This window comes from Hylobates moloch, unplaced genomic scaffold, assembly GCF_009828535.3.
Source record: "Hylobates moloch isolate HMO894 unplaced genomic scaffold, HMol_V3 SCAFFOLD_1, whole genome shotgun sequence".
Classification (NCBI taxonomy): Eukaryota; Metazoa; Chordata; class Mammalia; order Primates; family Hylobatidae; genus Hylobates; species Hylobates moloch.
Genome location: NW_026652276.1, coordinates 213,361,923 through 213,384,686, shown reverse-complemented (window position 1 = coordinate 213,384,686; position 22,764 = coordinate 213,361,923). Strand labels below are relative to the sequence as shown.

Here is a 22,764-nt window from a genome sequence, read left to right as displayed (position 1 = left end):
TCTGATATTCAGTCTTTGCTGGCCTTGGGCAAATCACTCTTTGTGAGACCTTCATTTCCCTGACTGGCACCCAAGGAATAGGATTATTATTTGACTGAGTAGGTTTTTAAAATGTGTAATGTAAAATAGGTAATGATTTTTAAAAATATAAATATAACGTGAAATGTAAAAAGGCATGAAATAGACTCCAAATGCAGGGTTTAAAAAAGAATTCCATTCATTACTACTTAAAAACACTGAGCTTAGTGCAATGAGCACATGGAAATGCTAGATCCTATAGCCTTGGGATCTATGGGCAATGTCCTATGCTTTGGAGTGCAACGTGCTCCTAGCTAGGGAACATCAGTGGGGGTTAAGAGCATTTTGTTGTTATTCTCAATTCAATGCAGTGAGCATTTATGGAGGATATATTGTAGTTCAGGCGCTGTGCTGGACACTGCCAACCAGAAAGAACTCACCATGATCTGAGGAACTATCAGCCTCCCCTTACTGGTCAATATTCCAAAATACTAAAAAGGGAAGCATCTTGTCCAAGATCCCATAACAAGTTCGGTGACAAAGGCGAGTTTAAAAATCACCTACCTTTAAAATTTACCTGTTGTTGCAATGCAGGTGTGATGCAGACACATGGAGTGGGAGCTAGCAGGCAGAGACTAAGAGTTAGGAGACTTCAATTCTAGCTCTATTTCTGATGGGAACTCAGTATGCAAAGTTGTGGTTTACCATTGGGAGGGACCCAGGGTCTACTGTTCCTATATTATATTTGAGGAAGCTGAGTCTTCAATATACTAAGCCTTGGTTTTTTCATATGTAAAATGGAAATAATAATACTTACTTACTTTGCATGGATTTTAGCAAATAAAATGTGAAAATAACTATCATATTATTTTGGAAAAAGAAGTGCATAGCGGCCTTGACTTTGCTTCTAGAAGCGGATGTTGTCCTGTTCACCAACCTTTTTTGCTCTTCATTCCCTTCTCTACCAGGTGCCCAAGTGAAACCTTGTAGATCCCAGCAGGGTTTCTGCCAAGAGAGTCAGATGCAAGTTTTAAAAACATTTTACTTGTGGGCAAAAATCCCATAACAGCAGCTAGGCCTTGACCCCTTCTGGTTGACCCTTTTCACAAATAAGTGTTTGATAATCACCTTTCATGGTAAAATATTTGATTTATTTTATGTCAGTTCTTTGGAGGGCCCTTAAAAAAAAACCGCAAAAGCATTCACTAGCAGCTTTAGGGAAGGGGAGGAAAGAACAGGAAGAATTATGAACACACACCCTTGGAATCGTTATCATATTAAACCTGTGTTCCTTGAGAGTACGGATTTTCTGATATAGTTGGATCTCTTGCCTCTGGACAATGAAATTGCTATCCTCTGCCACAGAATAAATTACCTGTCAGGCTCTTTTAAGCAGTTTCAGGATGGTTAGTTTGAAGACAGCAGCCCACGCTGGAGAAGGCAGACGGGGCTGGGTGTGGGGAGAGTATACTTTCAAAAGTTGCTGGTTGCGTGTTGTAGTGTTATTTGCTGTGTCATGTTGATGGGGTGTGATTTGACAGCTGCATGTGAGAGGCAGCAACCTCAAAGAATTGAGAAGCACCTTCCAGGTGTTTGTCTGTGCAACATATGTCTGTGCAAGGCAGGGGGAAGGTAAACCAAGGCTCCCCTTTTCAACACAGAGATCCTGGCATTCTCCTGCGGGTTGAAGCTCAAAATTTGTTTTTGTTGCCTCACTTGTGGGGAAATGGGAGAACGTAACTGACCCTATTATGAAGATAAATTTGTGTTTTATGGCAGCATGGCACAAGCCCACACAGATCTCACACACACACACACGCACACTCACACATTCACATACACACATGTGTGCACATGTGAAATAAGGTTTTCCAATAGCCAGAAGCATTTATCCTAATTCCATAAAGCTTTACAAAGTGCCACACTGCTCATTCGCCATTGGGAGTGTTTGAGGTCAGGAACCAGGTGCTTCTCTCTCTAGTAATGCCCTACTCAGCAGGGCCTAGAGGACCATGGGTGCAGAGGAAACTGTCCTAGGGCCTTTAGGGAAAGGGAAAAGAGAGTAGAAATAATTAGGACCGCAAACTTTGGTTGGTCACCTGTCGTGCGAACCTCTCAGTTCAGGTCTTGCCCCTTGAGTTCAGGTCTTGCCCCCTAAACAAGTGGTTTGCAAATGTTTTGGTTCCAAAAGCTATTTGAGCAGCAGAAAATGCCCCTCCTTCTCCCACAAAGATCCCTACAAAATGTGTCACCCAAGGTGACTGGGAAGGGTAGCTATGCATGGATATACACATTGTATGTGTATATGTGTATGCATATGTATATATTTGCACATGTGTGTACATGCATGTGTATTTATGGATATATGTGTGTATTTGTATATCCATGTATACCTGTGTGTATACATGTATGTATAATATGAATCACCAAGTAAATTGCTTGTTCATGTATTCTAAAGTGTAGCTGGCCACACATTCTGAGGGACCAGTTTGCAGATAGCCTGGAATTTTCAGAGACCCCCAGGGATGGCTTCATTGGCCGGGGCGGGACTCTGTGGTTGCAGAGCCCAAGCGAGGTGGGCTTGTTGCACCTGTGGGCCATGTGTCTGAAGCTCCAGCACCTGCCAGCTGCACTGCAAGTGTCAGGGCAGCTGAATCTGGCTGAGACTATTTTCTGCTTCTCAATTCCCTCCAGGCCTGAGGAAAAAAAAGAGAACTGCAGTTTGTGAATGATACCAGGGCTGCTGAATGAACCAGGGACTGTTGACGTTCTTGCCAATTGTAAAGCATGTTATACACGGTAATAATTGTAGGTTAGTACTTGCTGCCTGTGATGGAGTTTAAAAGGGACATGACAGTTCATCTCAATGTGGGTTGAAGAATTAATACATCCACATGTTTCATATAAACCTGTGAGAGTCCATTGATGACTTACTGTCTAGCAGTGGGCAGTTGATATGGAATAAATCTTTTTGTTTTGACATGTTGACAATCAGCTATAAGGATGATTGAAAAAAAAAAGCTATTAGACCAAGAACAGAATTGTCAATATTAAGCACATCTAAAACTCCACAGAACTGTAATTTTTAAAAACAGCTATTGAGGTGTTAATAAGTGCAGGGCATTAGGCTAAGCCAGCCTAATTGCCAGCAAGTGGCAAAAATAGAATACTCCCATAGTCTAAATCAAAGTCCTTGCTTTACCATGACACTATGGGATACTTTTAAATATATGTTAGACTAATACTGAGATTATCCAGTTAGAATTATCATCCTATCTTGATATTCAGTGTGTGGTTGAGAAGTTAGCAGTTCCCTGTTTAACTGGGTAATAGGAACAATGGCTTTCTTGCAAATAATAATGTTATGTATCTACCTACCATATTTTTGCTATGTCATTTTAGACCTGAGATCATGGGGAACATCAAATAATAATAAACCAAATTAGTATTTATTGAGCACTTACTACATGCCAGGCCCTATGTCCCGTGCTTTATCATGGATTATGTCATCAAAGCAACCCTATGATAGTTACTGTTATCTACACCTCATAGATGAGGACACTGAAGCTCTAAGTGGTCATATACTCTAAAGCTGGTATTTTAACCAGAATCTGTGGTCCTAACCACCCTTTAACCCAATTTGTAAATATGCTTTTGGCATGCTGCACGCAAACCCACACACATGCTTATACACCTGTAAATTGTGCTGAGGTTTTCCTGCATAGGGTGTACCAGAGACACACTTCTCAAAAGCTCCATCCTCCCAGAACCACAACCACACACAACCACACGCTGGATGCAGTTCCTGCCCCTCCTCTTGACTTTCCTTCCGGCCTGGCCTCCACGGAACCCGTGGGCGTAATCTTGGCTCAAGTTAATTTCACTTTTCACTCCTCCCACCTCTTCACCTCTCTTTCTCAGTGGAGACAGTGTTTTCCACTTAATGTGGAGGGAATCACGTGGGCTTGTCAGGCTGCCCTCTGCAATCACATGGCCCTCCTGCTGCTGACAGTCTGCAGTGTGTGTACTCATATTGCTGTGGTCACCACCTCTGGGTTTTGCTGTATCTTCAGGTGGTGTGTATTTAGTGGTCTGGGGCCAACCTGGGGTGGGAGAAACAAAGGAGAGTTTCACTGAAAATAGGAGAGGCTGAAGCGGCCAATGAGAGTGCAACAAGCTAAGGATCTCTTGGTGCGGAGGGTATAGGGCTGGTGGCTTTTTCTGTTTTTTTTTTTTTTTTTTTTCCCTCAGATTCAGCTTTCCTTCCATTTGTGATGCCGAGCTTCACATAGTCACGTGCTCAACCCCCTAACTCTCACACATACACCCACACATCACCAGTGATTGCAGTTTCATTTGTAAGAATGTGTGTGTCTGTGCACGTGCTTGCATGCAAACATGCACACACACATGTGGTCACATCCCTCCCTGCTAGATTTCTGCCCCTCAGGAGTCAATTTCTTCAGATACTTTAAGGAGTTGCACTTAGGACCACGAGGGGAGGCAGCTGGCACAGGCCTGGACTTTTCAGGGTCTTCCCATGCGCCGTGTTCTGACTATTGCACTTCTGATTCTCTTTGAAGAACAAAGTGGATGCCCTGTATTAGTTGGTGTGGCCACTGAATTGGATTCTCTTCTCCAGAGCGTCAGCTTGTAGCCATTTTCATCTGAGGGCTCAGGGAACAAAGGAAAAGAAAATATAAGGATGCTCCCTGGGCATGTTCCTTCCCATCCGTGTTTTGGGGCCGAGGTCAATATGGGCATGATCCCTGAGCAAGGCATGCGTATGGGGCGATGGAGCATCTGTCGGGCATTGCAGCAGGAAAGCCCAGTCATATCCAAGTCAGATGGCTCCACATGCTCCTGCAGGGGTGACATCTGAGATGGCCAATAGTCCAAGTGTCCTGGAGCCCTGAAGCAGCCTGCATTGAGTGGGGTATAGCAGCTGTGAAGCCACTAACAGGGACTGCATCCCAGCTTGAGGGAGGGGCTGGGGATTTTAATAGGTCATTCCTAGCTTGTGGCAAACATCTTTCAGCTTCTCCTTTCCTCTCTCTCGCTCACTGACCTTTTCACTATCTCTGTCCTGTGCTGATTTTGGGTCTTCCTTGTCTCTTGGCTCAGCAGCCATCACCGAAATTCAGAACTCTGATTTTCCATGTAGCAACTTGGAGGAGGGGTAGGCATAGGGACTTTTCTTTGCATTTCTCCAATGATTGGAAATTGAGGGACAGGTCATCTTGCTTTGATTGGGATCTCCCACTGCATTGGTTCCTTCTGCTGTGTTTCCATTTGTAGTGAAGGTGCAGGTGGAGGAAGGGAATTCCTAAGCTGGCGGGCCCTGTCTCATTGCTCGTAATCTATGGGGCAAGCCTTCCGCCGCCTGGCTCCAGGATGGCTGGGCGAAGTAATTATCCTGGATAGTGGCATGGTGTTCGTTGCCATGGCCTTACCTCATCACTCCCCATTTTTCACTCTAGCTGCTTAAAATATAAACCAGACCCGTTGTCCCCATAGACGGACTCCCTTCAGAGTGGGACGGAGTGTGCAGCGTGTCATATGTCATCTGATTTGCAGCGTGTTTGGGTGACTGCCAGATGAATACAGGAAGAAGGAGAGTGCAGCCTGGAGTGTGCAGGGAGATGTGTGGCTTTCCAGGGACAGAGTCTCCAGGCTGACACCTGACCCAGCAGGTGAGTTTGACAAGTTGCCAGCCTCTGAGGTCTCATATGTGGATTGGAAGAAAATCTAGGAGTCACCCATCATTTTCTGGGAACTTGAGAAGTCTGTGGGGAGCAGGGGTGGGGGGTGTCCCTCAGCCAGAAACCTCTAATTTAGAGAATATTAGTACAGTTGTTCTCTCTATCCCAACAATTTGCTGAGAAATTGTTGGAAGCTGCTGGTACCTACTGGCTGGGTGCTTACCCTGGCCTTTGCCTCACAGGGGTTATCCTTGGACTACAAAGCTTAGAGCTTTGTAGCGGGAGAGAAGAGAGGAAGCGGGCACTCCAATGTGTAGGAAGGGGAAGGGAGATGGGCTCAGTGGACGTGCTGTGGATGGTCACACTCACCTGCTGGCTGCAGCCTGTCATGCATCACGTGGGTGCTCAGAGGCTCACCAACACAAAGACAAGTGTCACCGGACACAGGTGGCCCCGGCAAACATCCACAGACAACCCCCCAGATGTCCGGCTGCATCTCTGACTCCTTCCTTTCACTTTCCACTTTCTTCAACACTCCTCATTGTTCTTTCTCACCTCTCCTGTGAGCCTCACCCCTCCTTTGCCCTCTGTTCTCTTTGTAGATTGGGATGGTCGGAGGATGGTGGTGGTCCTGCAGGCTGCTTGGGAGCCCACTGGCTGGGGGCCATTTCTGGGTCTGCAGGCTCCATCCACGGGGCTGATTAGAACAGGCTGCAGTCTGAGCAACTGTATTAAGGAGTGGTTGTCATGGAAACAGGGCTCTTGATGTTGTCTAGATTCCAGAATCTCTCCCCTCTCCCCACCTTGGTTATTTTCTTTCTTCCCTTGTTTTTTCCCCTGGGGATGTGGGTACATGTTCAGTAGGAGTTTGTGGACCCGCAGCTGACACTGAAGACTGCAGATCTCAGCCGGCTCCATGATGCCACCATTCTAAATGAGGATATGGGTCTGTGTGGCCAGGAAGCCCGAGGCAAGGCACACATACTTCCTGCTCGAGTCCTAGAGATATAGGCTGTTGTGTCCAGATGCCAGAAGCACAGACTGATGCCCCAACAAGTGTCATGTGTAAAGAAGGGCTGGGGAGAGATGGAACAGACTGGGAACTTGGATCTCAGCCCTGTCTCTTCCCAGGGTGGCCCCAGAGCAGAGACCTGGAAAGAAGTGTTGAGCCTCTGGACTTGGGTTCCTCATCCTGGGTGAAACATTAGAGTGGGGACTTTGGTAAATCCACAACAAGGCTAGTGTTTCGTCCATACAAGAGACTAATCCTCTAACTCTCTACACCTGTACCCATCAAGGCCGTGCCAGCTTATGCAGCTGAAGGTGGTCAGAGCAAAGTGGAGCTCACTGTTCCACACTTAGGATAACATCATTCATGGGCTGTGTGCCTCGGTGTCCCCAAATGAGGCAAAATGGGGTTCATTTTATTTCATCTGACTACATTCATCCCAAGGATGTTATGTGGCTAAAAAGAGATAGCAGATGGCAAGCTCCTTGGAAAGAAGCAAGTATTATACAAAGAAAGAAATAGTTGTAGTCAGGAATCTACTTTAAGATAGACTTGAAACAGCATGACTTAAGAAAAGCCACAAACTGATTTGTGTCTTGAGGGAATCTGAACTTCTAAGTCTGAATTTTCCTAAACATCGGGGAGAGACAGTATAGCATGCACAGAGTGTTCAACTACCTCTCTGCCCTCCTTGCCTCCCACCCTGGGCAGTTGGGACAGGCATGGCAGAGATGCCAACCAAGATGGATAAGGTGAGCTGGGCCCCAGGGACAGCAATGTGGGTACACTATGGTGGCCGGAAAACCATGGAACCGGGAGCTGGATGCACACTGTGTCCAAAAGAGAGCTTGGAAAGCCAGCACCGGAGTGCCAAATCTGATGCCAGTGAGGGCACTGGGGAGAGAGAAGGAGAGACAAAAGCAAAGTGTCAGAAACTGAGGAACGGAAAGGAAGGGCAACCAAAGGTGGGAAGCGTCCTTGGAGTCAGGCAAGGCTGCGCAGTGGTGGGCAGACCAGCCTGGTTTCAAGGCCCAGCTTGGAGCAGTTGCATAGTAATGGCACCTAGTAGGTGCTGAACATGCTTTCACTGATGGGCTGACACTGGTTCATCCATCTCTAGGGACTGGGATCATCGACTTTTCCTTCTGTGAATCCTTAGCCTGGTATTAGCATGTCAGGCACTTTTGTTTCTAATTTCCCTCCTTTGCCTACTCAACTGAATGGAATGAGGGTATGGAGGGAATTTTCCTATATGGTGATTCTTTCTAGCATCCCGAGAGGTGCCGATGAGATTAGGAAGTCAGGGCTGATCTGAGTCCTTTGATCTCCTTGCTCAGGAAGTCGCTGGTATCACAGGTATCACAGGTCAGGTCTTCTGTTTGGGGCCTCTCTTTCTAAGTGGTAAATTGTGCAGCTCTCTAAGTAGGAAATGATAAAAGATAAGATGGTGTCCAGCTGGTTCTCTTTTCGAGAAGAGAGAGGAAGCTTCATGCACAAGCCAGCTACTCTCTTCCTTTCAGTGGTGTTTCTGCTGTCTCCAAAGGGAAATGAACGCTGAGCACAAACCTCAGAAAAACACCCTATTTTAGAACAGTTCTGCTGTGGCCGTGGCCACATGTTTTCTCTTGCAGTTGTGTTTCATTGAGTGTCTTTTTACCTCCAGCCGCCTGTGTTTGGCACTCATGAGCAAGGGTGGCACTGAAGCCTTTGCTGGGTGTGTAGGGTAGAAGGCTTCCTGTCCACTTCGGGGACCCCCAAAGCATGTTTTTGGTATTGCTTTGTTACTATGACAAAAGGTGACATTGAACCAGTGGCTGTAGGAAAAGTTAACGTCACAGAGTTGTCAAAAGCGGTGAGTGATCTCAGAGTCAAAAATATTGATTTTTCCCCCCAAGTTTTACTCTAGTAAGGAAACATTTATAGAATTTAGAAAATTAAATATAGCTCCTAAGTTTTCCAACCCAGTCAAGTGCTTTAATCTAGTCATTTTTGTTGGCCCTGTTGCCCATTTGGTGTGAATATCAACCGGAACTAGACAGAAACATCATATGTGTAAGAACCACTGTAATGCACAATGTAAGTATAATGAGAAACACTTACAATGGTGGGATGGTAATGCATACAAGAGACATGATAGCTCCAACAGTGTACTGTACTTGTTTGCAGAGATGCTGTGGGAAAAAAATGCTAAAAGGGACTCGAAAGGCCTAGGAGTTTAGGCAATGTCATTTCTAGTGGTATGTTTCTGGAAAGATCCTTTACTTTTTGGGGTTTTGTCTATACGATAAATGAACCTACTTTAGAGGGATGTTGTAAAAATTAGATGAGAGAATAAAAGTGAATGCACTATCTAAATGCAAACTGCTTTTGACAATACTGTTTTCTTATGAGACGTTCCCACAGCCTCCTTCTTACCCATTCCCTCAGTTTTTCCATCTGTTAAATAGTCCTTCCCCACACCCCATCAACAAGCAGACCTCCTCCCCTTCTCTCCCTTACGTTAGTGAAGAAAGAATAATAGATGTGAAAATCTTTGAGTTCCTTGAAACCAAGGAGTGGGATAAATACCCTATATTGATTATGATGATTATATCTGGGACTAGAAAAATATGATTGCCTGGTTGCCAATAGCAACCAGATGGCAATGCAGGAGTAGGAAGTTGAGTTGTGTTGTGTGGAGAGCTTCCCTGAGCACAGAAACACATTTATTTTCTTCTTTTTCTCAAATCCCATTCCTGCTCTCTTGGGCTGGTATTCTTGCTTTTGGGAGACTGGCCACTCATAAATGGGATTCGAAGGGAGTTACCGAGAGGACTAACTAAAGGCTTCTTAGGGAATGCTAGGAGTGACTGGTGAGTCTTCCGTCACCAGTTCTGGTCCCCCGTTAGATGCAGGGATGGGATATCCAGCTTCTTGGAGTGAGGATGGTGGGCTATAATTGGACCAGGGAAGAGAAGAGACTACTATTGTGGAGAAACACAGAACCCCCACGCAAAGGAAGACAGAGGAGCCATCTAAAAAGGTGTGGGGGAAAGCTCATGACAGAGGCCACCGGTAGGCAGTATGCGGAGGCTCTGAGCCTGGTTAAAACCACTTCCACCTAAGCAGAAACCAAGGTCTCAGGCAGGCATCGATTATGAGAGGTGAGGTCCCATCCTCGTCTCAGGTGTGAGCAACCGTGTCTCCAAATTCCAGATTCCTCTGTAGCACTGGGCTACAGTCTGTGCTGAACACACATTATCTCATGTACCCTTGTTTAACTGATGTCCTTATTTACGTAGTCACATGGCCAGGGAGCGCCGAGGCCAAGAACGGAGCTCATGGCTGCCTGGATGCAGGGCCTGTGCTCTCTCTGCCAAGATGCTGATCATGTTCCTAGCAGGTCAGAGGCCTAAATCTTGAGCATGAGGGTTCCCAAAAGTGAGCCCTCTTGCAGGTCAGACGTCTTGCAGGTCAGAGGTCTTGGCTTGAATGCTGTGACAATCCAGCGTTCTAAGAAAGAAGGCATTTAACTTCTGAGTCAGGTCTTCCCCCTCCCTTCCTCCTTCCCTCTCACAGTGTTGGGGCTATGAGTTTTCTGTTGAGCACATTGACTTGCCTGATAAAGGTCCCCACGTGGGACTGCACATTTCTGGTTGTTGGTTTTCACTAGCTGGCTGAGGCGTGACGAGGAGGGTGTATGTCAGCTTCCTGAGGATATGGTGTGTGCCTCACCACCCAGGATTGGGAGGGGGAGAGGGGAGGTGGGAGGTGATGGTGGACTGTGGTCAGCTATCCTTCCACCTCTCTGGCAAAAACAAGCTTCTCTGGCCCAAATGGGACTCCTGGCCAATGGACAGAATTTGACCAGGATTAGCACATTTCTATTGAGAATTTGCTCCGTGCAGGGCACGAGGGTAAGCACTTCACATGTTTAACCACATCATCTCAGCTTCACACGGACCCTGTGAGATGATGACTCCATTTTATTGCCTCGGTTTTACAGATGGGGAAACTGGGTTCCAGAAAGGACTGATCATTTCTGGGGAGTAAGTGCTGGAGTTGGACTTGAACCCAGTTTATCTGACTCCCAGGTCTACACTCATAACCACGAATCACTTTACAAGTCCCACCTCCTCCTGCTGGCCCACAGCCCCTCTTCTGCTTCACCCAGTGGTGTGGCCGAGGCTGCTGCTCCTGTCCTAGTTTAGGGTTTCTTTAAAGGGACTCCTTGCTTATCCAGTCCTTATGTACTCTGCCACCATGTTCTCTTTCCTAATCTCATTGCCACACAACCATCTTTGCTCAGAAGATTCGATGCCTCCTACCACCTACAGATATTTAAACTCCTTTGCCTGACTTTCTTGGCCCTCAACAATCTAGAAACAGCTTAACTCTGGATTGTTAGCACTCAAGCTATTATTCCTCAAGAGGCATGAAGACTGCAACCTCAGCTATCCATGTTCTTATAGACACCATCATGCCTTGCTAGTTGTTCTTTCTGGCTGGAATTTTTCTCTCCTGTTTCTCTATGCCCCAACTGTGCATACCCTAATCCAACTCATCTTGTCAGGCTTAGCTCAACTGCCCCCTCTGTCATTGGCACTTTCTTGGCTTCCTCAGCTAGACCTAATTCTTCCTCCTCTCTGCTTGCATAGGATTTGATCTGCCTTGTGCTACTTAACCATTTCCATCTTGCACATTGATTTACTAATTCACTCAGCATTTCCTGAGCTTCTCCTTGGTGCCTCATGCGGTGCTGGCTGCTGGGTGCAGAAGAGGAGTAATGTCCCTGCTGTCAGGGTACTAACCGCATAGAGACTTGGTGTCTGATATCCTGTGCCTGATTTTCCTCTGGCATGATGCCAGAATAGGCATTCACTCAATATGCTGGTTTTGAATGAATGAAGATACTTGGTACTCCCTGTTGCTAAACGGAGAGGCAGTAGGAGAAGACAGTGGTAAGTTGGGTTGTGCTGCATAGAAACTCAGGATGTTGGTCTCTTATTACCTTATATGCCACAAATACCCTCTGCATAGAGAGGGGCAGATTGAGACACAATTCCTCTTCCATATTCTTCTGGGGAGGGATTGTTTGCCCATCTAGGGAAAGCTGTCATCCAGCTGCCCACCCTGCTCCTGGGGACTGGGTTCTCACAGACATCAGAGGTGTCTTGAGCAAACCTCATAGGATGATTTCCTGAGGGCTTCCATGGTTGGTAATATCCTGGCCTACCACAGCAATGTGACCTAGCAAAGACTGACCATCAAGCCTTGTTCTAAATACCATGCTGGGTTTATGGAGTCAAGGAATGGTTAAACTCTGAGTGTGGAATAATCAGAGAAGCACAAAGTCTTCTGGCAACATCTTAGAGCAACAGTCAGCAAACTCCAACCCATGGGCTGGATCTTGTTTGCCACTTGTTTTTATAGCTCACAAGTGAAGAATTTTTGTGTTTTGAAATGGTTGAAAAAAATCAAAAGAAGAACAATATATCATGGCATGTGAAAATAATATGAAATTCAAGTTACAGTGTCTGCAAATACAGTTTTGCTAGAACACAGCCATGCCTACCTGTTTATATATTGTCTGTGCCTGTTTTCATGGTGTGATGGCAAAGCTGAGTTGTTGCTACGGAGATTGCATGGCCCATAAAACTGAAACTATTTCTTATCTGACCCTTCCTGGGAAAAGTTTGTCCACCTTTACTCTAGAGGGCAAAGTTCTTCCTATACCCATCCATTTTGGTCAAGAAGGTAGAATTTCCCAGCTGTCCAGTGGGTGGGACCAGTGAACTGTAACCCAGGGACCAAAGGCAGAAGTTAAGGAGCCTGCACATGGACAAAGTGTTGGCCTGGGGCTTGGAGTCCTGAGTTCTGTTGGTTTGGGGCAAGACCTTTTCTCTCTTGGTCTTTCTCATCTTGACAATGAGAAGTTTGGTCTGCATGATCTTGAAGGGGGACATGGTTCTCTAGTCTACATGGCTATTCCACAGAGGGGTCTGCATTGCATGAGACTTTCTGAGCCATCCTTTGAGGCCCTGAGCTGGAGGCAGCCCCCAGCTGACTAGCAGGCAGACACAGGAGTGCCTTTGTCCTCCCCACTCTCCTTCACGGTCTCAGCCCTTGCACCCCGAAAGCTTTCCAGAAGTACCATCTTTTCCTCACACTGGTCCCTGTTTGGACTCAGTTCAGCCTTTTTTTTTCCCCCTGAAGTGCCTGAGATCTAGGAGAACTGTAATTATGTAATTCTTCCTCGTTATCTTTTCTAATTGTTCTCAGAGCTGTTTCCTAAACTGATTGGAAACAATTGCAGACAGGGAATGGAGTGGGAGGTAGGCGAGGACCTGGCCGCTGGCCAGAGCTTGGCTGTCTGATGGAGGCAGTGTCTTGGCAGTGGTCGCAAGGACCGGGACAGAGGGGACGACCAGGAGCCAGGCTGCCCCTCACGGTTTCTGTGTCTGAGCAGCAGGGATAGCAAGAAAGAAACACTCACTGAGGTGTTGGAAGCTTCGGTTTAATCACCCCAAAATAATAAATCTCCCTCCTGCTCTCGGGCTTTAGAGACCCAACTGTTTTCCCTTTCTCTGCTGACGCTGGTAGAGCTCCCTGGGGATTGCACCAGGGGCCAACAGGGAGCAAGGTCCTCACCTCCTGGCATCGGATTGCTTGTGCTGTCTTAACAGAACAAAAATTGCAACTCTTGAGCCATCCATCACCCCCAGAAAGCTAGGGAGAGCCAGATGGGGAGAACATAGGGACTTCCCACAGATTTGAGCCTGAGTGAGTAGAATGGGGTCCCTGCTATGAGATCTTTGGGAAAGCATCAAAGGTGCCGGCTCTTTGGGCCAGAGCCCCAGGAAAGGGACCCTGCTGGGATGTCCTCTCTGTTAGGAATTTGTCCCCTCGCTGCATGGTTCTCTGGTGGGGGCAGGCAGAAGGCACCTCTTGCGGGGCACTTGGGGTACATGGGGCCTCCCATGTCACCTGGAGGCTTTCCTGCAGTGTCCCTTGGTTTCCCTGTCTGTGCCGATGTCCTGCCCGCCCTCATGCCTCTTCTCACCTACTTTGCAGAAGCATATGGGCTTTCTAGCAGGGGAGAGGAGAGGGGATGTGGAGGGGATGCCGACCTTGCCTGTTGTGCACACGTTCTCCCTGCACGTCCACACCGTCTCTTTAACATTCCCAACAACCCCCAAGGCGTGGAGACGGTCACTTCCATTTTCCTTTTGCAAAAACATTTGCAAAGGAAGGATCACATTGGATTCTGCAAGCGTGTATGAAGCACGTAGTGCATGATGGGTTCTAGAGAAGGCATTGGGCAGGAGAATGGAGTAAGACAGAGCCCCTTCCCAAGAACCAGCCTCTCCAAGATCACAGGGACAGTCAGACTATGACTTGCTGGTGTGCAAAGCCCAGCGGGTCTGACCCTAGAGCTCTTTCCACCAGCCCCTGAAGCTGCCAGTTAAGATGGATACTTGTTAGGCTGAAAGCTGCACTACTCGCTTGCAGGAGCTAGCCCAGGTTCAATTCTTTTAGGGGTGGAGGTGAGGGCCCCCACAATTGTCACCCATGAGTTTATGACTGAGTGGGTGGGGGCCTGTCCATTCTGCTGTGTAGTTATTTCTCTTCCCTGTTTCCCGGCCTCTGGAACCAGAGAGGGGAGGAAAAAAGGAAGAGTGTGAGGGGTTCTGGTGGGGCACTGTGGACCCTAAGGTCACTCCACTTTGGTCTTCTACCTGGAGCACCCCAGCTCCCCTGGCTGTTTTTAAGGTCATGAATCCTTCCAGCCCCGCACTGTGATCCTGCCCTCAGTCAACCTCCTGGAGCTCAGACGTCCAGTGCACCATTTCTCTGAAGACCTTAAGGTCTGGGGTGAGGAGCAGGAAGAAGCTCCAAGGTCTTTTGTCTCCCAGAAGCTCTTCCCTCTGTCCTGGCAGAAGGGACAGCATTGCAGTGTCTTACCCGGTTGCCCTGCTAGGTTGCTCAAGTCTCCCACCACTTTTAAAGTTTGTGAGTGTCTTGGGTAGGGGTCACTGACTGGTTTTGGGGAAGAATCCCCTCCTGGGCCCCGTTTCTTTTTTCATATGCTGAGCTTGGTCCCAAGGGGGTACAGGTGAGTGGATCCAGCTCTGGCCTGTGGGACTCTAGGGGCTACTGCCCTAGGTCAGCATTTTAAAAATCACCTTTTCCCCTTGGAGAAAAGTTAAATTTAATTTAAATTATCTTTAATGAGATGACATGTGAATTTATTGAGTAATGTTGACCTTTGGAGGGCCACAAATCATTATATCTAAGATTGTTTTTCTTTTGCTCTCTAATTTTCACCCTCTGGGGAGCACTCTTGCACCCATTGAGAATGCATGTTCTGGGCTTTCCAGAAGACTATATGTTTTGAAACGGTCTGTAATTTCTCCAGACTCTCACTTAAGCTATAGAAAGGAGGGTCTCAGTGAATGAAGACTGTGCCTCCTAGGACTTTAGATGGTACTAAATCTGCTACTAGAGCAAATTTGCCTCGGTGTTTCTGGGCCTTCAAGTTTCCATGTATAAAATGCAAACACCTGCTGCTGCCCCTTCAACCAACAGGGAGGCCACACCTAGTGTCAGGTGGGCGTGACACTGAGCTAGGGTTGGGCAGACATGACAGCGCTGGTCACACTGTGTGCCTCACACAGAGGTGGAGACAAGACATCTATACTGTCCTGTTCCTACCCTAACTCCTGCCTGGCAACCCAGCCAGTGGAGGGGTGTCCCTGGGGGAGAGGATCCCTGCCCCCATCACCTTAGCTGCTCTGCCGGGTCATCACCGGGGGCCACTGAAGGGTTGATGAGCCATGGTGGTGGGCTCTGCAGGATGACAGAGGCCCTGTGCAGTTGCTCTGGGCATCTTCTCTTGCTTGGCCGCACTTCTTGACACTCCCCCAGTTGTACACTGAGCTCCCCCTGGGAGAGGCCCTCTTTCGCCTTTTTGGAGGCAGGAATGAATCCACAGCAGTGGCAGAGGCTGGGAGGAGCCAGAAACTGCGCTGTGCTGCCTTCCTCCTAAATGAGGCACCCCAGAGTCCTGTGCCTGCACTTTATGAAGAGTTTTCTCAGTTTCAGAGCCAGGGAGTTGGGGCGACTGAGCAGGGTCAGGGAGCCTGGGCAGGAGGCCTGAGGGTTACAGAAGCCCCTGTCTGCCTCCACTGGCACTGTCTGGGGGAGGCACCGTGTTCAAGAGTAGGCCAGAGCCCCCCCGCTCCCGCCCCCACCTAGATGGAGAGTTTAATAGGAAGCACAAATGAGAAACAGCCTTCTGGAATTTGGCTTTGGTTCCTTTCTCTCAGTTTCCTCAAATGTTTCTTTCTTCTCTGTTTCCCCTGTCCTTCTCCTCTCTCTTTGTCCTCTGCCCTTTTCTTCCTCCTTGTATGATTTTCTGGCTGAGTGTGTGGCCCTGTCTGCCTGCCTGTCTGCCTGCCTGCCTGCCTGTCTGCCTCTTCTAAGGCAGGTACCCTTGACTGGGGTAAGGCAGGGCTCAAGGTGGGGAGAGGTGGGGATCTGATGAGGGAGGGTGAGGAAGGGGAGGAGGAGCCAGGAGGGGCCTGGGTTCCGGGACACAGACATTAACCCTTTCCTGGCCTAAGGACGTCATTTAGCCTTCCCCTCCCCTTTCCCACCAAGGTCATAAAATCCGTTTCTTACTTTCGCCAATTCCCCTGTCAGTGCCAGGAACACACAATTAGCTTTAAAAGTGTCTCCAAGCTGTGGCCAGTTAGAAATTTATGACTTTTTTTTAAAGCTTTCCTTTAAAGTGGCTAATTAGGTGTATTTCTCCAATGGTAATTTTAAAAATGCTAATTGGTCTGCACTCTGGAAGGAGGAGAAGAAAACTTTCCTCCTTATTATCTTGGCACTAGGGAGACATAGAAGAGATTGACATGGCTTGAGCCTCCAAGGAGAGAGGCTAGGCGCCTGCTCTTTTACAGACTTGGCAGTGTGGAGGGTCCAGGAATGGTTTTCTGTGTTCCAGACAGTGGCCTTGCCAAGGGGATATGGCACAGTGGGGCTGGAGGGGGCAGCTGGGGTAGGGTTGGAGCAGCAAGTGGCTCACCCACCCAGGTGCCATGATGCTGACACCCAGCAGAGGGGTGGCCTTCCTGGGAGGATGGGTGAGCTGGACGATGCATGGAGGGCACATCATGGTCAGGACTCGGCTCTAGCACAAGATTTGACAGCTGCCAAACCACACGCTGGCAGAACCTTCCTTTTTTCCTATATATTTATGTATAAAATTTTTATTGATTATATAATGTGATGTTTTGGTACATGTATGTAATGTGTAACCATCAGATCCGGGTAACTGGGATATGCATCACCCCAAACATTTATGTGAGAATTCACCATTTGGGGGGAGGCTGTTTCTGCCAGGGACAATTACAAATGGAATCGAAAGGGGACAGCATCCAGGGTGTATAGTGTCCTCACATGGGGGAGGGGCAGGTCACAGGAAGCCCTGGGCAGGAATGAGGCTGGGAAAGGAGCGCTGGCCTGGGGGGTTCTACTGACCTCCTGACTTGCCAGGCAGGGTGGGGGTTCCACCAAGATTTTGGTCCCTACAGAAGGATGGAGACGACCTCAGCCTGCTTGGACATCCACAAGGAGCAGTGCCCCCTCTACTCTCTTGTGGGCCTGGGCCAGGGCTCTCCAGCTGAGCTCCCTCCTCAGCCTCTCCAGCCATAGAGTATCTTGGGACTTTGTATGGATTTCCTAGATCTGCCTCTTTTCCAAAAGTTGCTCAAAGATGGAGCAAAACCCAGGCAGGGAGTGGGGCAGCCCAGCAACACCAGCGTGTGAATCCACAACCCCTGCATTTCCAAGATATGGGCCTGATGTTGGGTGAGGGGCTCCCTGCTCCTCTTTTTGGGGCTGGGGAGTCACTGAGACCCTGGTGAGGAGGAGGTGTGGGCTCATTCCTTTCAATGTCTCAGACTTCGCTGTGGGAAAGCTAAAGTGGGGCTAGAATCAAGTGCCTCAGGTGACCCCTGCTTGTGGTTAGAGGCAAAGGGCATGTTCTGGGAGCTGATCCAGAGGGGAGGGCAGCCCTGGGAGGCACTGACCTCCACGCAGCCTTGCCTGGTACAAGGGGGCCTGGTGGGGAATGATGCGTTCTCCTAGAATGCTGTTGCTTTCTCCTTGTGGCCCCGATGCTGGTGGCTGTAGTGTGGCCATCCCCGTGTGTTGCTATGTGAGTAACGCAATTATGAAGACACAAAACAGGGATGAAGAAAAACATTCTGCAGGAGAGAGAAGGGGAGGGAGGACCAGTCACAATCAGCTCTGTTGTTATCGGATCATTTCAGGGAGGAGTAGGATTCCAGACAGGGAGCCCAGTTCCATTTAAAACCCTGTGCTGTTGTGGAAGGGAGGAGTGATGATCAATTAAACAGATTCCACAGCTTGTTTGCTGAAATGAGATTTTATTAAGGATGTCACTTCCCCTCTTTGGCTTCATGACCATCTCTAGAAAAGCTGGATGGACATGTGACTGATATTCTGGTCCCAAATCTCTGCAGCTGTTTGCAGCTTCCCTGAATTGCTCTCAGACTCAGTTTATCCATCAGCAAAATGGGAAGAGGGAAACCCCTTCATTCTCTCTGCTGCAGTGTGACAGGTTCTTTGGAGCCCTGAGGGAGGACGGAACAGGGCCTAGATCCTGGCTTTCCGCTTCCCAGCTGAGTGGACTTGGGAGTGTCCCTTCACTACGTAAGCTTTGGCAGGTTGGGAAAAGTTAAATGAAATAATAACATGAATTGTGCAAAATAGAAATATGGACTAAATCTGATTGATGTAAAAATGAAAGATGAGCAATGCAAAGTACCCAGCACAGTGCTGGGAATGCAGAGCCTCCGCAGGGCAGATCTGATTTCTTTGCTACCCCTCCTGGCTAATTCCATGGTGTTTGCACCGGAGGAGGCTGGAGAGGATGAACACAGTTCAGGAGTCGTGTAACGAATTCCATGGCACCCCAAGGGGCTAGCGGGGCAGGGATGATGAATATTCTTAATCAGAACCTGCCACACCATCCATTCTGCTCTCCCTTGACTCTCTGCCTCTGATGAGGTGGAGAAGCCTGGCTCCCTTGGCTGTGGTAGGCTTTCCTTGGCAGATCTCACCTTCAGAGGTTTCCCGAGGTGCTAGGCCAGCTCATTTGTCCATTTTCTGGGGTTATCCAGAGTTACTTAATCTTTATGATCCTCTGCCCAGTGGGGTAATAATACCCCCTTTATAGGGATATTATGAGGATTAAGAGAGATTATGTATGGCCAGGAGCTCCTGAAACAGGGCCTGGGCCTTGGAAAGTGCTCAGCAAATGTTACTTCCCTTCCCTCTGCAAACCTAATAGACAATAAACTGGCAACTGGACATCTGACTAAGCACATCGTGAATTAGCTTGAGTCATAAAGGAGACAGAAGGGGAACGAGAGCCAAGCCATTAGATATGGCCAACACGAATCTGTCTCTGGATGAATTACTGCTGGACAATTAGGATGGTCCCTATCAGCATGGCTGCTTGGAAGGGTGGCACGTTCATGGATTTTGGAGGTCGTCAGCCATACTTTTGATCTCAGCTTTAATGATGCACCAGCTGTGTGACTTTGGGTAAGTTGCATATCGTTCTGTGCTTCTCTGTGTGTGCACTTACATGAGAAGAATTAAATGCCGTTGTGGCTGTAGAAAATCTGGAAGGACACAGTAGATCCCCAATAGATGTTCTTCTCCCCTCTTGCTGTCTGAGGTGGGAGATCAGTTCCATCTGAGTAAGTCACCCGTTGTTCGGCAGGAAGTCAGATTCTTTGCATCCCATCCATGCAGAGCCATACAGCGTGGAGGAGGGTGCTGGGCTCACATGTTCACCCTTGTTTTCCAGCTCCTAGGGTGGGACTTGCATAAGGCATAGACTCAGAGCATTTGGTAACCAACTGAGCAAATCATTCTCAGAGTATGACTTTTTCTGTGACTACAGGTGTCTATTTGACAACGACTTCCCTGTGAATGGCTCAGGGCACTTTGAAGACATTACCTCATTGTTGGGAGAATTTTAGAGGCATCATTTGATCTATTTCACAGCCAAGGAGGGTGAAGAATACAGAAACACATTGGCTTGCCCAGGGTTGCAGCAAAGCAGTGATGTATTTGACATCTCAGTTCTAAGCTGGGGTTCCCACTGCGGTACTCTTGGTAACTAAATTGGTGTCTCAAAAAAGAGGTTCTGGGATTCTCTTGGGGATCTCTAGGGTTCATTTGGGATACTGGGACCAGACTGTGACCCTGGAAAACATTATTAATTGGGATAATAATAATAATTACCATTTTGAGCACTAAGTTGTAAGTTTTGTGTTTGATATTTTGTATCTTTCATTTTATTTCTTTTTCACAACAGTCATTATATAGAAGGTAGTTATTTTTGTTTTGTAACTGAAGCTGTGGTCAAAAACTTTAGCAATAAAGTAAAGAAGCAGCTAAGATTTAAATTCAGGGATGTCGGCCATAAATAAAGCCCACTCGGTCGCCCTGACACCATAGTAGAGAAGACAGAGAGGGTGAGCAGAATGGGGGAATTTTCTAGGGGCAGAGTGATGATAAGAAGATGGAGTGAGATCCATCCTTGGTATTGTTGGGGAAGAGATGAAGAGAGTTTGTTGTCAATGTCATATGTTAAAACTCCTCTTACATTCTAGGGCAATTTGGGTCCCACCTTTTAAAAGTGAGTGTTCTCTTATTTAGCCTTTAAAAAGAAGGACATTCTGACACATGCTACAATGTAGATGAACCTCGAAAACATGAGGTTTAAGTGAAATAAGCCAGACACAAAAGGACAAATGCTGTATGATTCCACCTACATAAAGTACTTGGAGTAGTCAAATTCATAAAGACAGAAAGTAAAATGGTAGTTGCCAAGAGCTGGGGGACAGGGGAATAGGATCATAGCGTTTAGCAGGGACAGAGTTTCAGTTTGGGAAGATGAAAAAGTTCTGAAGATGGATGGCAGTTAGATTAATCCATTTTCACACTGCTGATAAAGACATACCCGAGACTGGGCAATTTACAAAAGAAAGAGGTTTATTGGACTTACAGTTCCACATGGCTGGGATGACCTCAATATCATGGTGGAAGGTGAAAGGCACATCTCACATGGTGGCAGACAAGAGAAGAGAAGAGAAGAGAGTGCATGCAGGGAAACTAGTTTTTAAAACCATCAGATCTCATGAGACTCATTCACTGTCATCAGAACAGCAGGGGAAAGACTTGCCCCCATGATGCAATTACCTCCCACTGGGTCCCTCCCACAGAACATGGGAATTCAAGATGAGATTTGAGTGGGGACACAGCCAACCATGATGGTTGCACAACAATGGGAATGTTCTTAACACCACTTAACTCTACACTTAAAAAAATTGTTAAAATGTAAATTTGAAAAGAACTGAGTGTTCTTCTTCCTATTCAGGTGCTTAAAGGCAAAGAGCTTTTTGTTGTGCAGGGGCACCTGTGGGGCAGGTGGGAGCCCTGTGGCTTTAGTTAGCTGAGGAGGCTGTGGAGGCTGGAGCCTGAGGCTAGGTACCAAGGAGCACCAGAGGATGAGCCCAGCCATAGATTCTATGCATGAGCCAAGAAAAGTATTAGAAAAGGCAGAGGCTCTCTTGCTGTCCCCTGGACCAGCAGCTCAGGAATCTACTGGATCACAGTCCCATGGGTAGACAAGCAAAGAGACATTTCAAGGTAGAGTGAGAAACGTGTGGTACAAGAAGTGCATCCTCTTGGAGAACACAGTTCAGGGGAACAGAGACCATCAATTAAATACATTAGAATTCATGCTCTAATACAGAGGCACAGGAACAACGTGGACTTGATCTTGACTGGTGGGCAGCTGTGGAAGAGGTTGTTGGGGCTCCCCTCACTCCCACCTATTTGTAGATGCCAGAAGCCTTGAAGAGGACTGGCAACATGCTGCAGGCATTGGTTGATGTGGTGTGGTCTAGAGGGTGACAAACTCTGGCTCCCAGGCCAAATCCAGATCACCTCTGATTTTGTACAGCCCATGAGCTAAGGATTTTTTTTTTTCCGTATTTAATGGTGAAAAAAAAAAAGGCTATGTCATAGCCCATGAAAGTGACATGAAATTTTAATTTTACTGTACATAAGTAAAGTTGTGTTGGAACACAGCCACAATCATTTGTTGATGTATTGTCTGTGGCTGCTGTCATGCTACAACGGAAATGTTGAGTGGTTGTGACAGAGACCATATGGCCTGCAAAGCTGAGAATATTTCTTATCTGGCCTTTACAGAAAAGTTTGCTGACCCTTGGTCTAGTCCAGTATTTTTTCAAACTGTGGGTCACAGCAGCCAGTCATGAATCAACTTAGTGGAACATGACCAGAATTCAAAAAAGAAAAATAGAAGAATGGACAGAAACTATCAGAGTGTATCACTTGTTATAAGGCTGTTTCTCCTTAAACATTTTCTTATTTCCTTTAACTTTTATTTCAATTAAGTATGTATGTGTATTCTCAGTCATGAGCTGAATTATTTATCTTACTTGTGGGTCTTGATCAAAAAAGTTGGAAAGCTACTTGTCTAGGTGAACCTAGGAAATTTCTAGTTGTTCACCCAGTTATCTGGGATGAAATTTGGATGCAGGCTGCTCAGCTACCTGTGCTCAAGGGAGCAGTTCTCTGTTCCTGCAGCCCAGATCCAAGCTAAACTGGTGGGTACAAGATTCTCTGCTGCATTTTTCTCTCCAGAAGAACTGTGGTTACTTCTGCCCAGGACACAATGCCTGGCCCCAGGTAGAACCCTTTCCTTGTTCTCACCCAATTTTCTCCCACTTAAAGAGGAAGTTTTCCATTTTCCCTATGGGAATGAATGAGGAATGTTCACTTCCAGGCAGAAAGAGAAAAAGAAGTAAGTCCCAGGACCAAGGACACAGAACTCCCTTCCCAACCCTTTGATTGACAGCTAATACTCAGTGACAAGAGGTGGTGCCTGTGTGAGGTGACAAGAAATGAGATCCGAGA

At 47.3% G+C, this 22,764-nt stretch overlaps 1 protein-coding gene and 1 long non-coding RNA gene across 5 annotated transcripts in view; one reads left to right on the top strand and one right to left on the bottom strand.

Moving 5' to 3' along the window:
* PLXNA4 (plexin A4) overlaps positions 1-22,764 on the top strand; it is a 527,428-nt gene that overhangs the window by 210,030 nt on the left and 294,634 nt on the right. The window lies entirely within an intron of this gene.
* Positions 4,355-6,402, bottom strand: LOC131381016 (uncharacterized). The gene is made up of 2 exons (XR_009209416.1): positions 6,090-6,402; positions 4,355-4,692 (listed from the first exon to the last, which is right to left on the bottom strand). It is a non-coding gene; the product is annotated as an uncharacterized LOC131381016 (long non-coding RNA).